This window comes from Balaenoptera borealis, assembly GCF_965194805.1.
Source record: "Balaenoptera borealis genome assembly, chromosome: 3".
NCBI lineage: Eukaryota > Metazoa > Chordata > Mammalia > Artiodactyla > Balaenopteridae > Balaenoptera > Balaenoptera borealis.
In genome coordinates this window covers 57454122-57471579 of record NC_138866.1, presented here as the reverse complement: position 1 = coordinate 57471579, position 17458 = coordinate 57454122, and the positions used below count along the sequence as shown (strand labels likewise).

At 33.1% G+C, this 17458-nt stretch overlaps 2 long non-coding RNA genes across 2 annotated transcripts in view; one reads left to right on the top strand and one right to left on the bottom strand.

Annotated features, from left to right (window-relative positions):
- LOC309625151 overlaps nucleotides 1-5033 on the bottom strand; it is a 99136-nt gene extending 94103 nt beyond the window's left edge. Inside the window, exon 1 of the long non-coding RNA XR_014242358.1 lies at nucleotides 4978-5033. This is a non-coding gene — a long non-coding RNA (uncharacterized lncRNA). The remainder of the gene's footprint in view (nucleotides 1-4977) is intronic.
- On the top strand, nucleotides 466-9042 carry LOC309625140. The gene is made up of 2 exons (XR_014242347.1): nucleotides 466-6886; nucleotides 6920-9042. It is a non-coding gene; the product is annotated as an uncharacterized lncRNA (long non-coding RNA).
- The last annotated feature ends 8416 nt before the right edge of the window (nucleotides 9043-17458 follow it).

Sequence of the window (17458 nt, the reverse complement as noted above, 5' to 3'; positions counted from 1 at the left end):
ACATGGGAATATGCTGTTGGTGGAACTGTGACTTTATGGGCAGTTACCACAAATAACAAGCAACTCTTTGTTGTTTCTTGGAAGATGATTACTTGTTAGTTGAGAAAAAAAGTGAAATATGACATTGAGAGGCATATGTCAATAAGCTGCAAAAATAGGGAAACTTTGCTTTGGGAGATTAATGTGTCTGAGATTAATGTGTCTGAGAACATATCTTCTTGGTACTGCTGAAAATGATATTCTTTGTTATTGGAATCTGCCCAGTTGTGCATTGGAATAGAGTGCAAAATTAAATGTTAGAATTGTGAACTTGATCCTAATTCAGAGAATGTTGCTACAATATCTTGGTCTTCAAAAGATTCAAATTTGTTTGTACTTAAACCCAGTGAGCAAAGGCCATTTTGTATTCAGAAGGATATCTCCAAAGAGGAGGTTTACCGGGGTGGAGGGGGGAAGGCGGAGGTGTTTGATCCTGGGGAAATCTCTGAATCCCTCACATCAGAAGTTCATCAAAGAAGAGATCAGTTTTACTTACAGTTTTGCTTACAAAACTCACAGGGCTTATTGATATTCAGACCAAAGTCTCCAGAAGAAAATTTGGACTGAATGTTCAAAGAGACAAAATTCAGTTCAAAAGATAAATGGTAATAGCAGAAGAAAGTGTCCAACAGCACCATTTTATTTCATGTACAAAAGCTCAGCCCCAGCAGGATGAAAAATAAATAAATAAAGCTTTGGCTAATGACCGGTACAACTACCTTTAAGAGAAAACATACCTCTGTTAGTGAGTTTCTTTCTACTCTAGCCCAGGCACTGCCCTCTGTTTTCTATGCTTCATGTTTGTAAATTCACGGCTGCTATCCAAAAAGAAAGAAATTAATGATTCAAATAAAGAAAGTTATTTAATTGGATACAATATGATATAGATTTTGGAGAAGACACTGAACATGAGCAGTCTAAAAGTGAAAGGAAAAAAAAAAAACTAAGGGATGAAGGAAAGTAGATAATATCTAGAAAACTGTTAAGTTTTCAGAATGAGGACAGAATATTAAACTTTAATTTTTACCTTTGTACACTCAAACCAACATTTTAAATGTTACTGCTGCTCTAAAATAAAATATTAAAGATGGAAAAGTAAAGTTAGGAACAACAGGGCGAGAAAATAAAGTATACATGGGGCAAAATGAACAAGGAATACACTAATATATAGAAACAGGTATAACAAATTGTATAAAGATTATTATAAATTTAAATTAAGTTAAAAACTCAAAGAGAATACCTTAAAATATCATATTGATAGTAAAAGTTAATATCTAACCAAACTAAATGTCTAATCATTAATCCCATTTTAATTTAATGAATCTTGAGTTGTAGGTTATAAAAAATAAAAGGGAGGCTGAATTATGTTTCTCATATAAGGGAAAGTCAAATGATATAATTTTGTTTTGTTCTTTGATAAGTTATACATATAAAATGAAATGAATTTGATTGCTTACAGATAACCACCACTGTTTAAATTGCTAGCAAATATAAAAGAAAATTCAACTTGGTTCATATGAAACATAAAAATGGAAATTATCAGAATGCATAATATACAAAGTACATTTCCAAGTACTTGTTATAGTAATTGATCAACTGCATGAGAGAAAATCTTCAGATTAAATTGAAACAATAATTTCCAATATTTTGTTTATCACTGTTTTACTTAAATAGAATAAAAATGAAAGATGACAAAAATATGTCAAGTGAATTTACCCCAAAATTAAGCAACAGCAGCAATATTATTTGCAAACAAAAAATAATTCAAGGCAGAAAATTGTGTTGTATATTATTCCAAACATACAAACAATTCCACTGATCCTGATGTCCAATGCCATTCTCCCAAAAGCTTTTTCTTAATTTTTCACTGATTTGAAATTCTCTTGTCCCTGGCAACATTTGATTGGTGAACATTTATTTTTCACTAAAATTCAGTTCAAGAATCACGTTCTCTACAACCTCTTTCAAATAATGCAGTCCATCGCTGCCAAACTTTCTGGACTTCCAGCAACAAACTGAACCTGTTCTCTCTTGTACCTCTTCATCTACATATATTTATCTAAGTTATTTTCATTCTGTACCATATTCATCTACCAGCTTATCCAAACAGACTGTGAGTTCCTTAAAGTTAAGATACTATATATTCTTCATCTTTGTGGCAGAGATGGACTGGTCATTCACAAAACCTGTTTTATCTACTTCCTGGGCTCGCAATTAGACAATATTTCTCAGCCTTTCCTGTAACTGAGTGTAGCTCTAAGTTCTAACCAATGGGGTGTGGGTAGAAGTGTTATACATACTTTTACAGCCTTATCCATACAAAGTTTCCACTTGTCCTCTGTGCCATTTTCCTGTCCCCTGGCTTGATGCACATGACAATGGTAACTTCAATGCTGGAATAAGGTGGGTTTCCTGCATCACCACGGTAAGAGAGGGTGCCACCTGTATACTAGAAACGTAGTTTTGGACTTCTCACTAGGGAAAAATTGAAATAAACTTTTACTGTATCAGCCACTGGGATTTTGTAGTTTGCCTCACAGTAGCTAGCATTACACAATTTGATGCTGTTTTTGTATCCTCAACACCTGTCACTTATAACATCTGAATAATAGTTGCTGAATGAACAAGTAACATGTCTTTAACTCTCCTTTGTTCAAAGTAATAACTTATAACTCCTGTGAACAAAAACATCTCTTTTCAGTCACCCAACATTTCCCTTCTTTCCTAATAATCTGAAATTTATGAATAACAAGTTACCATACCACTCAGAATCCCACAAATATTTTGGCTTTAATATTTTCATTGAATCTGGAGAAAGAATAGAGTTTATATAGTTAAACTGCACAGCGATTTAATTTTTGTAACAAAGTAGATTTTATATAATTGGAATAAAAATTTTGTTAATAATATTATACTCCAAGTTATAAATATTTATTAAAAATTAACTCAAATAGGAAATCATGTAAAAATTCTGCCTATTGAAGGTAGAATATAACTTGTTCTTCACTTGGAAGAACATTTATTAAGTTTTACCATACTCATAATTCCTTAAATTATTAGAGAATATATGGATGCATTGCTGTATCCAAATTGCTTTCCAAAATGTTGTATCCATATGGCTTTGGTAATATATCATTGCCAAAGTGTAATCGAATATTTTTTAAAGAAGTTTATTTAATGTAATACATGTGTTTTTAGAAACCATGTTGATTGTAGTTTCTATGAAGTATATAAATATAGAATATACAAAAAATCTGAATTAATTATCCTTGCATTTCAGTATCTATTATCAAGATTTCTTTATATTGAAAGACTACACTGGCAATTTTCTAGCGCATATATTTTATTGTCAACTTCCAATTTTGATTATTTGACTCACATTCACGGAGATCTGATGGTGAAGTTAAGAAAGCGGAGATGAGTATAAAATAATGGATCATCAGAAATAGTGGGTTTGCAAAAGTATAAGTGTAATAGAAGGAGAACTATAAGAGATATATCTGGGGGCAAAAAACATGATTGAATAGGTCAAGAGTCAGAAGGGCTGATACCATGGCACAGATTAAAGGCTTTCAAAAGGAATAAGAATACTTTGATTCATGAGGCTGAAGGGAATGGGGTTATCCGTAAATACAGAATTATTTTAGTGCTGTAATAGTAAATATGACTTTCATTACAGTCAAGTAGGAAACAGTTTTGTTTAGAGACAAGTTTAGTAAAAGGGAAACCAGTTGGGAATTCCACAGTATAAAGGCAGAAGGCAAGCCGTTTTAAATAAGTTGTAAGGGAGTGAGGACCATTTCGTTGTCAGTAGACAAAGTACAAATTAGACCAAAAAGAGGTGACTGCATTCAAAGTAATGATGCAACAATATCATTTTTGGGGTAGCATATAGATAGATACCTACTTAATTGGATATTTTATTGAATTAGTGAAAGACAGGATCAATAATATCTTTTAAAATATTTCAATTAATTTAAGTGTTTTCTACCTTGAGAAATAAACATAAGCATGTTATGCAGAATTTTCCTAGTATGATGGAATAGGACTGATTGATCAATGGTATTCTCTGTTATCTAATAACAGGATATGAACTGAACACTGATGTTATTTTAATATTTAAGAGGAGACTGTAAAGTGGAAAGTATATCTACATTCACATGGAAGCAGCCGCATAGCACAGGGAGATCAGCTCGGTGCTTTGTGACCACCTAGAGGTGTGGGAGGGAGAGAGACACAAGAAGGAAGAGATATGGGGATATATGTATATGTATAGCTGATTCACTTTTTATAAAGCAGAAACTAACACACCACTGTAAAACAGTTATACTCCAATAAAGATGTTAAAAAAAAAAGAAATATGTAAGCAAAGGGTAATAATAAATCATTATTTCCATGCTAAACCTGGCAGAGGATTTTAGCCACCATATATGTAGTAAAAACTATCTCACAATAAACCAAAATAGTGAAAAAGTTGAACCAGCATTGTGACAATAATCTTTTAAAATGTTAAGCAGACCCTAGCTTAAAGAAATTGTACTCCTTTTTGGAAGCAGACGTAACTAAAGTGAATCACTGCTGAAACTAGACCAGGGATTTAACTTATGATGTGATTCTGTGTTTGCTATGTCCATCAGGAGACCGGGTCTCTAAACTTTAGTTACAACTACGTTAAAGGAAGAAATTACCAGCATAAAAAGCCACTAACAGAGTCATAGATAGAGAGGCATCTATAAATAGCATCTCCCCTCAAAAAAATTCATTGGATGTTGCTATTCCTGAGAAAACAGGAAGGTGGTTGAGATGTTTTAACAGTGTAATAACATAAATAAGCATAGAGCATAGCTGCAGATTGTATTCTTTAAAATATTTGTTACCCCTTTCTCTGGCCCACTGACATCAAGCTTAGCTATGTGACTTGCTTTGGACAATAAAAACTAAAAATAGAACTACCATACGACCCAGCAATCCCACTACTGGGCATATACCCTGAGAAAACCATAATTCAAAAAGAGTCATGTACCAAAATGTTCATTGCAGCTCTATTTACAATAGCCAGGACATGGAAGCAACCTAAGTGTCCATCGACAGATGAATGGATAAAGAAGATGTGGCACATATATACAATGGAATGTTATTCAGCCATAAAAAGGAACGAAATTGAGTTATCTGTAATGAGGTGGATGGACCTAAAGTCTGTCATACAGAGTAAAGTAAGTCAGAAAGAGAAAAACAAATACCGTATGCTAATGCATATATATGGAATCTAAGGAAAAAAAAAAAAAAAGGTCATGAAGAACCTAGTGGCAAGACGGAAATGAAGACACAGACCTACTAGAGAATGGACTTGAGGATATGGGGAGGGGGAAGGGTAAGATGTTGACAAAGTGAGAGAGTGGCATGGACATATATACACTACCAAACGTAAAATAAATAGCTAGTGGGAAGCAACCGCATAGCACAGGGAGATCAGCTCTGTGCTTTATGACCACCTAGAGGGGTGGGATAGGGAGGGTGGGAGGGAGGGAGATACAAGAGGGAAGAGATATGGGAACATATGTCTATGTATAACTGATTCACTTTGTTATAAAGCAGAAACTAACACACCATTGTAAAGCAATTATACTCAAATAAAGATGTTAAAAAAACAATGAATAGAAATGATGTGTGAAAGCCATCACAAGGTTCTGCTGTGAAGATCATGTGGGGCAGGGCATCAGCACAGTGCATGAGCAAGAAATAAACATTTTCTCTTTAAGTCACTGATATTTGGATGTTATTTGTTACAGCAACATAATTTAGCCTACATGATATCGTGTATCACTTTTTGCTAAACAGTGCTGAACAAGACTCCATATAGCACTATAGCTCACCTTATGAACAGGAGAAGCACATCAGGGGAAATATTAATCAGTGCATTGGGACAAATATCCTTTCTTATCAAAATTATAAAGTGGATCCCAAGGAAGCACTATTTACAGAATGAAAGGAAACAAATACCTTCGTAAATGAAACTCAAGCAATGTGGTCCTTAAAGGAGGGCAAAGAAGGAAATCACACAATATGACAGGCAACAAATGGGAAAGGATATATGGAATGGGAGGGAGCAGTAACTCTGATTTTTATAAATCCAGTGTGTGTTCCAATTTGTGATGCATTTATCAATGGGGTCTATATTTAGTTTTATTTTTTCTTGCTCTGTATGCCCTTTCAACAACACACAATATTTAACTGCTACTACCCATAGGTGAAGGGTTATCAAAGCTGGTTTCTATCTTAAAATCTGCCCTTACATTTCAGACCCATATAACCAACCAGGAAGTATCTCTACATGATAGTCTATAGGCACCTTCCCATCTTTCACCTGGGTTAACAGTTAATAGTTTTCTTTAATACATAGACCAAAAACTCGGGAGTTATTCTAGACACGTCTGTCATAATCAAATAATGATTAACAGATTCACTTGATTCTATTTCTTTAACCATCCTTTTCTCAGAATGCTTCTTGCCTATACTCCTCATTATTTCACCTTGAATGTTACAATCATGTCATAGTTTCTTTACCTTCTGTCTCACTACAAGCATATTAGTCCTCAACATTACCATCTTAAGAGCTATGAAAAATGTAAATTTGACCATATAAGTGCCTCTTCTATTTTTAAACTTTTCAGTGACTCTCCACTTGCTTAAAAAAAAAAATGATAAAACTTTGTAGCACATAATTCCAGGCTCTTCATAACCTTCTCTAGTTTCTTCTCCGAAATAATTTTCTACCACTTCCTTCATACAACCGACACACAAAGCTTATATTTGCAAAATATTCCTCCATCATAAAACACATATGTAGGTATGGAAAAAGAATACATAAATACACATGTAGGTATGGGAAAAGAATACATAAATACACTAAAAATGGCATTTGCTCTGTATTTATCCGATAAAGCTTTTCACCTCCAATCTTCAGCAAAGCTGTTTCAATTATTCCTTTGTTTTTTCATGCCATTGGTGTACATGGTATCTGGACAAAGAATGTAAGTATTGATAGTGCCTGACACCATGCAAAATCATCTCAACCACAAATAATCAGTCAATTCTCGTCGCACATCTAAGCAGATTTCAGAAGTACATTTTCACATAGTGTCCATACAGCCACAAAAATGAGTTGTTGTTATTTCATACTGTGTGTATATACAGCTTGAGGAATATAGTGTTTTTAAGGCAGATTCCATTCGTATTTGATTCAAGGAACTAATTTAAATTGACAAAATATTTTTAAATGAATCATTCAAGTTGTGCTCAAATAAAAAATTTAGGGCAAGTAATTTATATGTGTGCCTCAAGCTTAAGAAACACCTGCCTCTTCTCACTGTATGTCACAACAGGGGGGTTCAATGGATGAATGGATTTGAGATTACATTAAATGCCTTGCAGCTTATCCAGATGCCAGAATAAAAATGTAGAAAACAAATACACCTTTGTGGAAATCAGCACTTTACAAATTTAAAAAAACTTTTTATTGAAATGCGATATACCTCGAGAAAAGTGCACGTGTCACAAATGTACAGCTGGATGCACTTTCACAATCAGGAACCCACGCAACCAACCTCAGATTGAGAAACAGAACATCACCAGGCATCCCAGAATCCCTCTCTGCCTCCTCCTGACCTGTAATGGCAGAAACTAGTCTCACCTGTTCTTGTACTTTATATAAATGGAAGCAAATAGGAAAAAAAACCAAAAACAAATCTAGGTGCAAAGATACACTGCAGGGTATTTAAAAAATGCAGGGCCACTAGACCAAGCAAGGATACCTCACTCTTCTTAATCACAATTTCAATCATTGTAAGAGTAGGATAAAGTCAGAATTTAGACAACAGTAAAGGGAAATGAATGCACTTGATCATTTTTCAGTCTTCTGGTTTCTGACATATATAGTTGAGATAAATGCAATTCTTACTTCTCCACACACATTAACATTGAAAGCAAGTGATTACATTAGTTTTACCTATGATGAGAAATACAAGAAATACTTAAAGCTTACCAAGGTCAGAGCACCTTTTGCTATATACCTTATATTAATAAATCATTTTTTAAAGTTTTGAATTCTATCTTTTATAACATGTAAAGCTAAATGTATCTGGTTTCCAGCATGTCCTGGATATATATTTTAAGGGAAATATTTTATACTTGACTTTCCTAATAATTCTAAGCACAATTAAATTTATTTTTACTCTTCCCTTACCATTATTGAACCTATGCCCAGGTGACAAGAATTAGTTTTATATAAATCTAGGAAGATCATACTTTGGAGAATAACTGTTTCATTGAGCAACATCATAGACATGTGCCGAAAGCAAACAAATGATTTTTTCTTAACTGCACTAATGCTTCCCTCTCCATTCAGTTGAATAATTAACTTTATGGTGCAATACCTCACTGTCACTTAAGATTACCTCACCTTGCAGAGAGGCTGTTGACTCTGAATCCCCAGATAGCATGGAGCGTGCTAATAGTGAAGAGAGCAAGAAAGAAAGAGAAAGAAAGGCAATCAATCAAACAAACAAAAAGGGAAAAAAAGTTTGCATAGCCTGTATAGATAGGAGTAGAAAGGAAAGATAAAAGCTCTGTCAAGAATTTTCTGTAATTGTTAATCAACTATACACCAATATAAATTAAAAAAGTAAAAAAAAAAAAAAAAAATTTTCTGTAAAGAGTACTTTGCACTATCTTCTCTCAGGGTCCTTTTTCTTCGATTCATTCTACCACCTACTAAAACCTGAGTTTCCTTCTCACCAAATTCCTTCTAGTTTTTAAAAAGTGTAGTGCTTAAGCATGAAATTCCTCATATTTCCGACCCCCCTCACAAATTTACTTACCTTCACACCCGTCTACATATATTATTTTATTCTCCTGCTCATACAGTGTTTTTGTAGCTTCCTGTAGCCTTCAACAGCTTAACCTCTCAGTTTCAGTTAGTTCTTTCTCTTAAAATTAGTAATATATGTTCATGTCTCTAAAGAAAAAGTAGATTAAAAAAGTGGAAGTCTCAGATTTCCTTCCCCTCAAATGAAACAAAGTTAGTTAAATAAAAGACTAAAAAGAAATAGAAAACATCTATATCAACAGCTACTAAATCAAAATTTTACAAAAAGAAAGAAAGGAAAAGAAAAAAAGTACAAAGTATAATTTATTTTACTTCAAAAAGTGGAGATCAAAGAAGTGAGGAAAGGATTTTGGATTGGCACAAAGAACCAGAGAAAGATTTCACCTCTACATGCATGGACTCCCCAGAATCCACACTGTTGAGATGATCAAATCTGCGAAGTTTCAGAAAAATGCCAAAATTTTCAATTAAATGGAAGTCTATGTATGTTTGGACTATTGAAACTGGCTGCTGGGGAGAAAACAGCAAAGTCAAGAAAAGCAAATAATGAGTTTGATTCTCTAAGAAGGAAATGAAATCTCCTTGGCAAAACAATCCATACCATAAGAGTATGGTATATAACAAGTAAATTTGTGCCATCCACCATTGTGTAAAAAAATTAACTTCGTAAGACCAGAGAGCAGAGTTCAAGTGTTGTAACAAAGCCTGAATACAACCTCTCTAAACAAAGCCCTCCAACTTTACCATTTTCTTTACCTACAGAAATGTCAGAGAATGCCAAATTCCTAGCCCTCACAATATATTTGTGGGGAAAAAATCAAACTGGTCTGAGATATAATGGAAAAATAATCTGAAGGTTTTGAAAAATTACATATGGGCAGAAACACCCAAGCACAAGAAAGATATAAAGTAGAAAATATTTAAAACACTACAGCGTGAAAGAAAAGAAGAAAGAAACAAAAGATATACAAAGAAAACCACCATAAGAGGAAATTTTAAGGAACCCCCCCAAAATGCTGTAGATCAATGAAATAAAAGCAAAAGATCTTAAAGATGAGATGACAAAACAACCACAAAAATAAGTAAAATTCCCAACGTGAGAAAACATATTGAGAACCTAGGAAACATCACTAAAGACTTAATATATTAATTAGACATAGCAAGTATTAATACAATAGTATAGAAACCTGAATTGTTGTAAAAAGGGCTTTAAAAAACCAAAGTGAATACTGATGAAAAACAATTTGATTAAGTAGCTACACATAAAGAAATACATACAGAAGGCAAAGGAAAAACAAGATAAAATGTAGTATGTATTTCTGAAGCAGAAAAGTCAACAGATGGTAAAGATTTATTCGACAATATACTCCAAAGGAATTTCTATTAAATTGGGGGTATTTAAAATGGAGTTTTGATAATATGAAGCACTCTGCTCCAGCGACATTTGATACAGAATGTTCAGTACATGATATGTCGTATATAAGGTATTGTTCCTTGACTATAAAGAAATCAGTGAGTAAAACAGAAAAAAAAAAAAAAATCCCTTATTTCACAGAGCTTTCATTCTTTTGGAAATACGGCATGGAATGTGCCAAGTCAGTGACAGAGTCAATTCTAGATGAATTGAGCAAGGTATTTTCTATGTTCTTCTTTGAACTTCTCAGTATTTCTAGTTTCTGGAAAGAACAAAAAAACCCATGAGCCGGTATTCACTTTTACTAACTTCCTTATCACCCAAACTTTCGTTTCTCCCAAGACCACTTTTCTATTTACTGTAAATATGCTGGAACAAGTTATTAAATATTTTCGTAGAATTTCCAAAATCTTATGTGGGGAAAAGAATAACACTTCAAATATCTATAATTTTTAAAAATAATTATAAGAATAAATTGTAGAGTAAAGCAATTACTATCTAGCTATAGATAGAGTAGAGAGGCAATTTTAGTATATGGAATGTGGAGTCAGACAAATTCTGGTGCAAATCGAGCCTGTGTTGCCGAACACCTGGATGATCTTGAGAAATCCACTTGGACACTAATGTCTACCTATAAGATTAGTGTGGTTATAAAATATGCATTGAGCTTCATATTCTTCCTATAATGACTATAGGACACAAGTTGGTTCTTAATGCTATTTTCATTTTCCATATACTTCTTTTTTGTTTTGTAAGTCAAAAGCACATCTGGAAAATGACTTAAACAACAGTGGTGCTCAATACTGCATACACATTAGAATCACTAGAGAAGCTTTTTAAAAATACAGATGCCTGAATCCCATCACTGGGGATTCTTATATAATTGGTCTTGGGAGGGAATGAAGCTTCATCTTTTTTTAATCTCCCCTGGTGATTCTTATGTGCAGCCAGGTTTGAGACCTACTTATCTAGAAACACTTCAAATGTTTTCATCGGACTAGATTATTTTTAATTCCTTTAAGTCCTTCCACTTACATTTTGTTGAGTTGTGTCTGCCCTATAAAACTACTATCAGTCAAATGCAAATCCTTGTCAATTTTACCTCCTAAATATTTCTCAAGTTCATCTCCTACTCACTTTCCCTCATATTAGCAGTCTGGCCTTCATCATATTCTCCCTGGGTTATTAAATAGGTTCCTGACTGCTATCTCTCTCTGATTTTTCTTCTCAATTTTTTTTTCAGGCCAGCAATAGAATCTCATTCACTTCCTAAATCTTTTCAATTCTTACTTATCATGTAAGATGGAGCACAAGCCTTGCCCTTCAATGTCCTCCACCACTTTTCTCCTGCTTAACAATGAGCATATCTCTGCCACTTCCACTACACCATCTGTGTTCAAGGACCATCAAACTGATTGTAGTGTCATAACACTACGTGAAACATTGTGTTACTTTGCTTATTGCCATTCTGTTTCTTCTCCTTGAAATGCCATCCTTTTTTTTTTTTTTTTCTTTTCCAGGATCATCCTTTGAGATTTCTCAGAAATTCATCCCCCTGAAAAACTTCTAAGCTCTTTGTTCAAGGCAAAGAACAACTGCCCTATATTCATAAAGCTCTTGGTGCATTAATCACTCTACCAAAATTCTTCCATTAAATTGTAAGTTCCTCAATGAAGGTACTGTGTTGATCTTATCTTTGTATCACCAAAGGTTAGCATTTTTACCTGTGGTGATCAGTAAATATGATTTGATTAAATTGGTCCAAGGAGCAGAAAAATGTATCAGTAGATATTTTGCGCTTTCTAGAGTAGAAAAATTTCTCACTGGAAGTGGCAATTAAGAATATTTTTACTGAGTTTTTAAGAATCTTTTAGAGTTACTGATGGCTAAAACTAACTAGAGTTACCACATACTGTGATGGAAAAATTGTACTATATATTTTATGGGGTCATGATTTCTGTCTTGGAATATATGGAATAAATTAATGGGATCCTATCCCCTTGGATTGTGCAAATCATACATGGTACCCTAGGCTAACGCTAATCAAATATGCTAATGCCTTCAAACAGTAACTTTTAAAATTATGGCATTATGCTTATAAATTAATAAAAATATTCATCTCAAAATAAGTCAAAAAGTTTTTAAATCAGCAGATGTGAAAGTACCATTTAAAAAATGTTGTATTCCCTTAATCTTTTTCACAACAAAGGAATTTCAACGAGAAGCCTCCATTTAAAAATGGATCACTTTTTTTAAAAAGTAGCCCTTTTTGTTTAATGATTTTATTCATGGGAAATAAATTTGTAAAATGACAAGTTATTAGAAGGCAAAAATTAAAAGTTAACCAGATTTTTTTAAAGATGTACATGGTCTACTAGAAAAACCTAGTTCTGGGACCTTTCTTTCATAATTGATTTACCCTGTTGTGACAGATGTGCATATACTATTCAGTTTTCTTCTTGAGAAGAGTTTTTGATTTTGCCTTATACTTCTGCCCTGGCTAGATGTCACCCATAGCTTTAGTTTACCTCATACAATGACTAGCCAAGCATCACAAGGAAATAGAATCTAAGAAATATTCTACAAGCATGAACTTGATAGGATCATGTCAGAAATGGCAGATCATCAAATTTTAAGAATTGGAGGCTGTCTTCTAGATCTTATTAAGATGGTAATTCATACCATCTTCAGTTTGGTACCTTTGCAAGCAACATGAACAATCTGAGATCCCATGTAGATGCCACGCCTGAAATATGACTTGGATGGTTTGGGATGATGACCTGTTCGGGGCATCCAGCACTTCCATTGTAGGGTAAGTTTTGTTGTCACAAGTCAGTGTCCAGGCAGATGATGCATTCTTGACAATGAAGTCCCATAATTACCTGGTATATTCCAAAGGCTGTTACCATTTTTTCAGGCTGTAAAAATGTTCTTAATGCTGGTACTGATCAGTTGATAGTTTCCCCACATCTTTTACGGCTGTAAACTGGGGAAATTTTTTGATAGTACAATCAGATATTTTGCTTCCAGTATCTAAAAGAAAGGTACTATAAAAATAACTGCCAATTTCCTTAGAATCCACTTTCAAATTCAACAACCCAGTTTGAACACCAGTTATAAAATACCCTGGATCCTTGTTATGACAGTCTCCTTTTTGTTAGGACACATAATTCTTTCTGTTCCCAAATTACCACAAAGAGATATCAAGAGAGACAAGTTTAATTTCGGACTTCAACTTATCCAAGAACCAAGCACATTTGAGGAACCACTTTGTCATTTTACCAGCTTCCTCCTGAAATTCGATCATTCTCCAAGGGAATCTTGGGATTTCTGCCACATTCGTAGACCAGATGAATACTAAAAGTGGACTTATCTCAGTAGACTACACTTATGACTAAGAGATTGAAGAAAGACCACTTGAATCAGTATTTGACTCCTAATTTATTCTAATGGAATAATCTGATATCTGAACTAAGATGTAGGCACAAAGCTTTTATTACATGTAATAGATTTGAATAAAACTTTATATGCCCCAAAATAGGAATAATCAAATAAATCATGATGCATTTTTATTATGAAATGTATGTTTTCATTTAAATGTTGTTTATGAAAGATGAAAGATATTCAAAACAACATAAAATGCCTTTGATGCAGCATTACATAAGAAAAAACAGGACACAAGATTGTATATCATATATGATTTAAAATATGTGATAATATATGCATAGAAAAAAATAGAAAATAACACAATAATGTTATGTAGTGATTATCTCTATCAGGTAATTATTGACGGTTTATTTTACCTTTACTTGAAATTGCTCTGCATTTTCTTTTTTTAACTATCAGTCACTTTTATAATAAAAACTTTAGAGAAAAATTAATTCAGATCACATTAGATATTGATGAACAGAAATATGCTCAAATTTTTATGTTTTAAATTATTTTATGGTGTTTTTGAGAGGATAGATTATATATATGAATAATATATATGAGTAATACACTTTAAAATACTAACTCATTTAATCCTAATAACAACCCTACTGAGGCAAGTTCTATTATCATGCCTGTTTTACAGATGAGGAAACTGAGGCACAGGACACCAAATAACTAAGTAACTTAACCAAGAACATACATTCTTGGTGATGGAGCTGGGATTCTAGAATATGTGCTATTAGCTATTATGTTATACTTCCATTTATAATGACTACATACATTTTATATGCTTTTTAAAATTGACTGGTAGATTGTAATTTACTGAATATTAAAATAGGTTTTGCTCAAAAAACAAATTAGCATTTATAAAACCAACAAACCAAAAATAAAATTATTCTGTTACTTTCATTCATGGTATCCACACCTAATGAGCCATTTTACTTTAATAAACTTGAGGACAGATGCCTCTCAAGAAGCACTTTCTCACAATGCATGGCCATGTCATTGGCTTTAAAATGTTTACAGACCTATTTAATTTTTTAGATTTCTCTAAAATTTTGCAAAATGTTAATTTTCATAGCCAGCATTTTGTAGTATCTATGGAAGGAATTTCTTTTACATTGGCCTCATAAGCATTTTTTGATTGAAGATACAGTTTTTAGAGAGACTGCTGAGCTTGAGTTATAAATGATAAGCCCTTTTTTTATCACAGCTGGTTCCATTAATCACTCAGCATGGATAACCATGTGCTGAAATGTACCTTTTCTCTGTGCATATTACTAAGCATTATTGTAGGGATATGTTTGGGTTTGCACTTTGCAGCTGTCAGATATGCCTTGTTATATATTGCTTAAACATGAGTTTCCAAGAACATGAATAAACAGTGTTTTTAATAACAATAGCTATCACTCTCACAAAGAAGTAGTCTGTAATTTAGCAAGTTTTCAATTGAAAGTATAAAGAAACTATGCTAAATAAGCCCCATAACAGAACAGATGTTCTCCTGCTTGGTTTCCAAAAAGTTTACATAATTTAAGCGATGTAAAGTTTTCAATAAACATATTTCCATAAACATAGATTATTTTCATTCTCAACAGCAAACATTTACTACGTCTTGATATGTGCTGCAAATTCTGCAAGATATTATAACGCAAAGATACAGTGCCTGTTCTCAAAATTGTGTTTGGGACAGGATAAATCATGGAAAAAATCAGATAACTGGATGGCTGAATGAGTAGGTAGGAAAATAATTAATAGCCAGGTAAACAGTATAGGAATTTGGAATCTGAAATTTTATTTGAATCCTTCTTGACAAGGGTAACTTTCCTAACTTCACAAATTCTGTAATTGCACATTTGTAAAATTAGGCTAAATGGGAATAAAATAAAATATGTAAAACATGCCACAGTAAATAATAATAATGGTAGATGTCATCACTGTATGAGGTGAAGAGCAAAAGATCTGCATCTACTGTTGTGTTCACTGGGTCTTGGTTAATTATTGGCTTTTAGCAGGTTTATGATAAATACATGTTTCAGAAGGATGATAACAGGAAATAATTCCTTCAGGAAATCAAGAGCAATATTAAGGGCTAAAACCTCAAAGAAAAATTTCCCAACATGATATAACTTGAGCTGTACATAGGGAAACACTCTAGAAAATATATAATTATTGAAAAAGTAAAAAGGGCAATCCAGATAAAGCCAATTTTGGAGGCAGATATACAAAGGTTGAAACCTTAACAACTGAATATATAAACTTACTTGTATAGGAAATGTGTACAGAAATAAAATTGGAGAAATAGCTAGAGTGATCTCATTATAAAGATTCTTATAAGTTAACATAATGCTTTCCAGGTTCATCCATGTTGTTGCAAATAGCAGGATTTCCTTCATTTTATGGCTGAATTATATTTCATTGTGTGTGTGTGTGTGTGTGTACAATATTTTTTATCCATTCATCTATGATGGACACTTAGGTTGCTTCCACTTCTTCATATTATGAATAATACTGCAATGAACATAGGAGTGCAAATATCTCTGAGATGCTGATTTCACTTCTTTCATATATATTCCCAGAAATGGGATTAATGGATCATATGGAAGTTTTATTTTTAATTTTTTGAGGAATCTTCATACTGTTTTCCATTCCTGCTGCAGCAGTTTGCACTACAACCAATAATGTACAAGGATCCCTTTATATCCACACCCTTGCCAACATTCATTATCTCTTGTCTTTTTGTTAATAGCCATCTCAAATTGTCTGAAGTGATACCTCACTGTGGTTTCGATTTGCATTTCCCTGAGGATTAGTGATGCTAAGCATCTTTTCATGTACTAGTGGGTCTTAATATATTTTCTTTAGAAAAATATCTATTCGGGTTCTTTGCTTATTTTTAATCAGGTTATTCATTTTTTGCTATTAAGTCGTATGAGTTCCTTATGCATTTTAGATATTAACTCCTTATCATACATATGGTTTGCAAAAATTTTCTCCCATTCTGTAGGTTGCTTTTTCATTTTTTTGGATTATTTTCCTTGCTATGCAAAAATTTTTCAGTTAATGAATGGACTTAGAGGGCATTACGCTAAGTGAAGTAAGCCAGGCAGAGAAAGATAAATACTGTATGATAACACTTACATGTGGAATCTTAAAAAAAAAGGCAAACTAATAAAGAGTAAAATGATAGTTGCCATGGGCTGGACACGGTGGCAGCTAAGGAAAAAGGGGGAGTTATTGGTCAAAGTGTACAAACTTTTATTTATAAGATGAGTAAGTTCTAAAGATCTAATGTACGGCATGGTGACTACAGTTAATAATATTACATTGTATATTTGAAATTTGCTAAGAGAGTAGAATTTAAGCATTCTCATAAATCAGATAATTTAATGAAGTGATGGATGTGGTAATCATTTCACATTGTATATGTATATTAAATCATCACATTGTATACTTTAAAAATATAAAATTTTATAAAGCAGAAATAAATGAGACAGGAAATAAGCATACAATAAATAGAAAGAAAAAGCACAGGAAAAACTCAACTATCTTGTTGGAGTATGCAAACTTAGGTGTTTAAATTATAAACATAAGCCAGAAAGTTAGTACCATGAAAAGTCAGAATACAGGTTACTTTTAGGGAAAAGAGTAATTTTGAATGGGATGAGGCAGGCAGAGGGCTTCTGAGA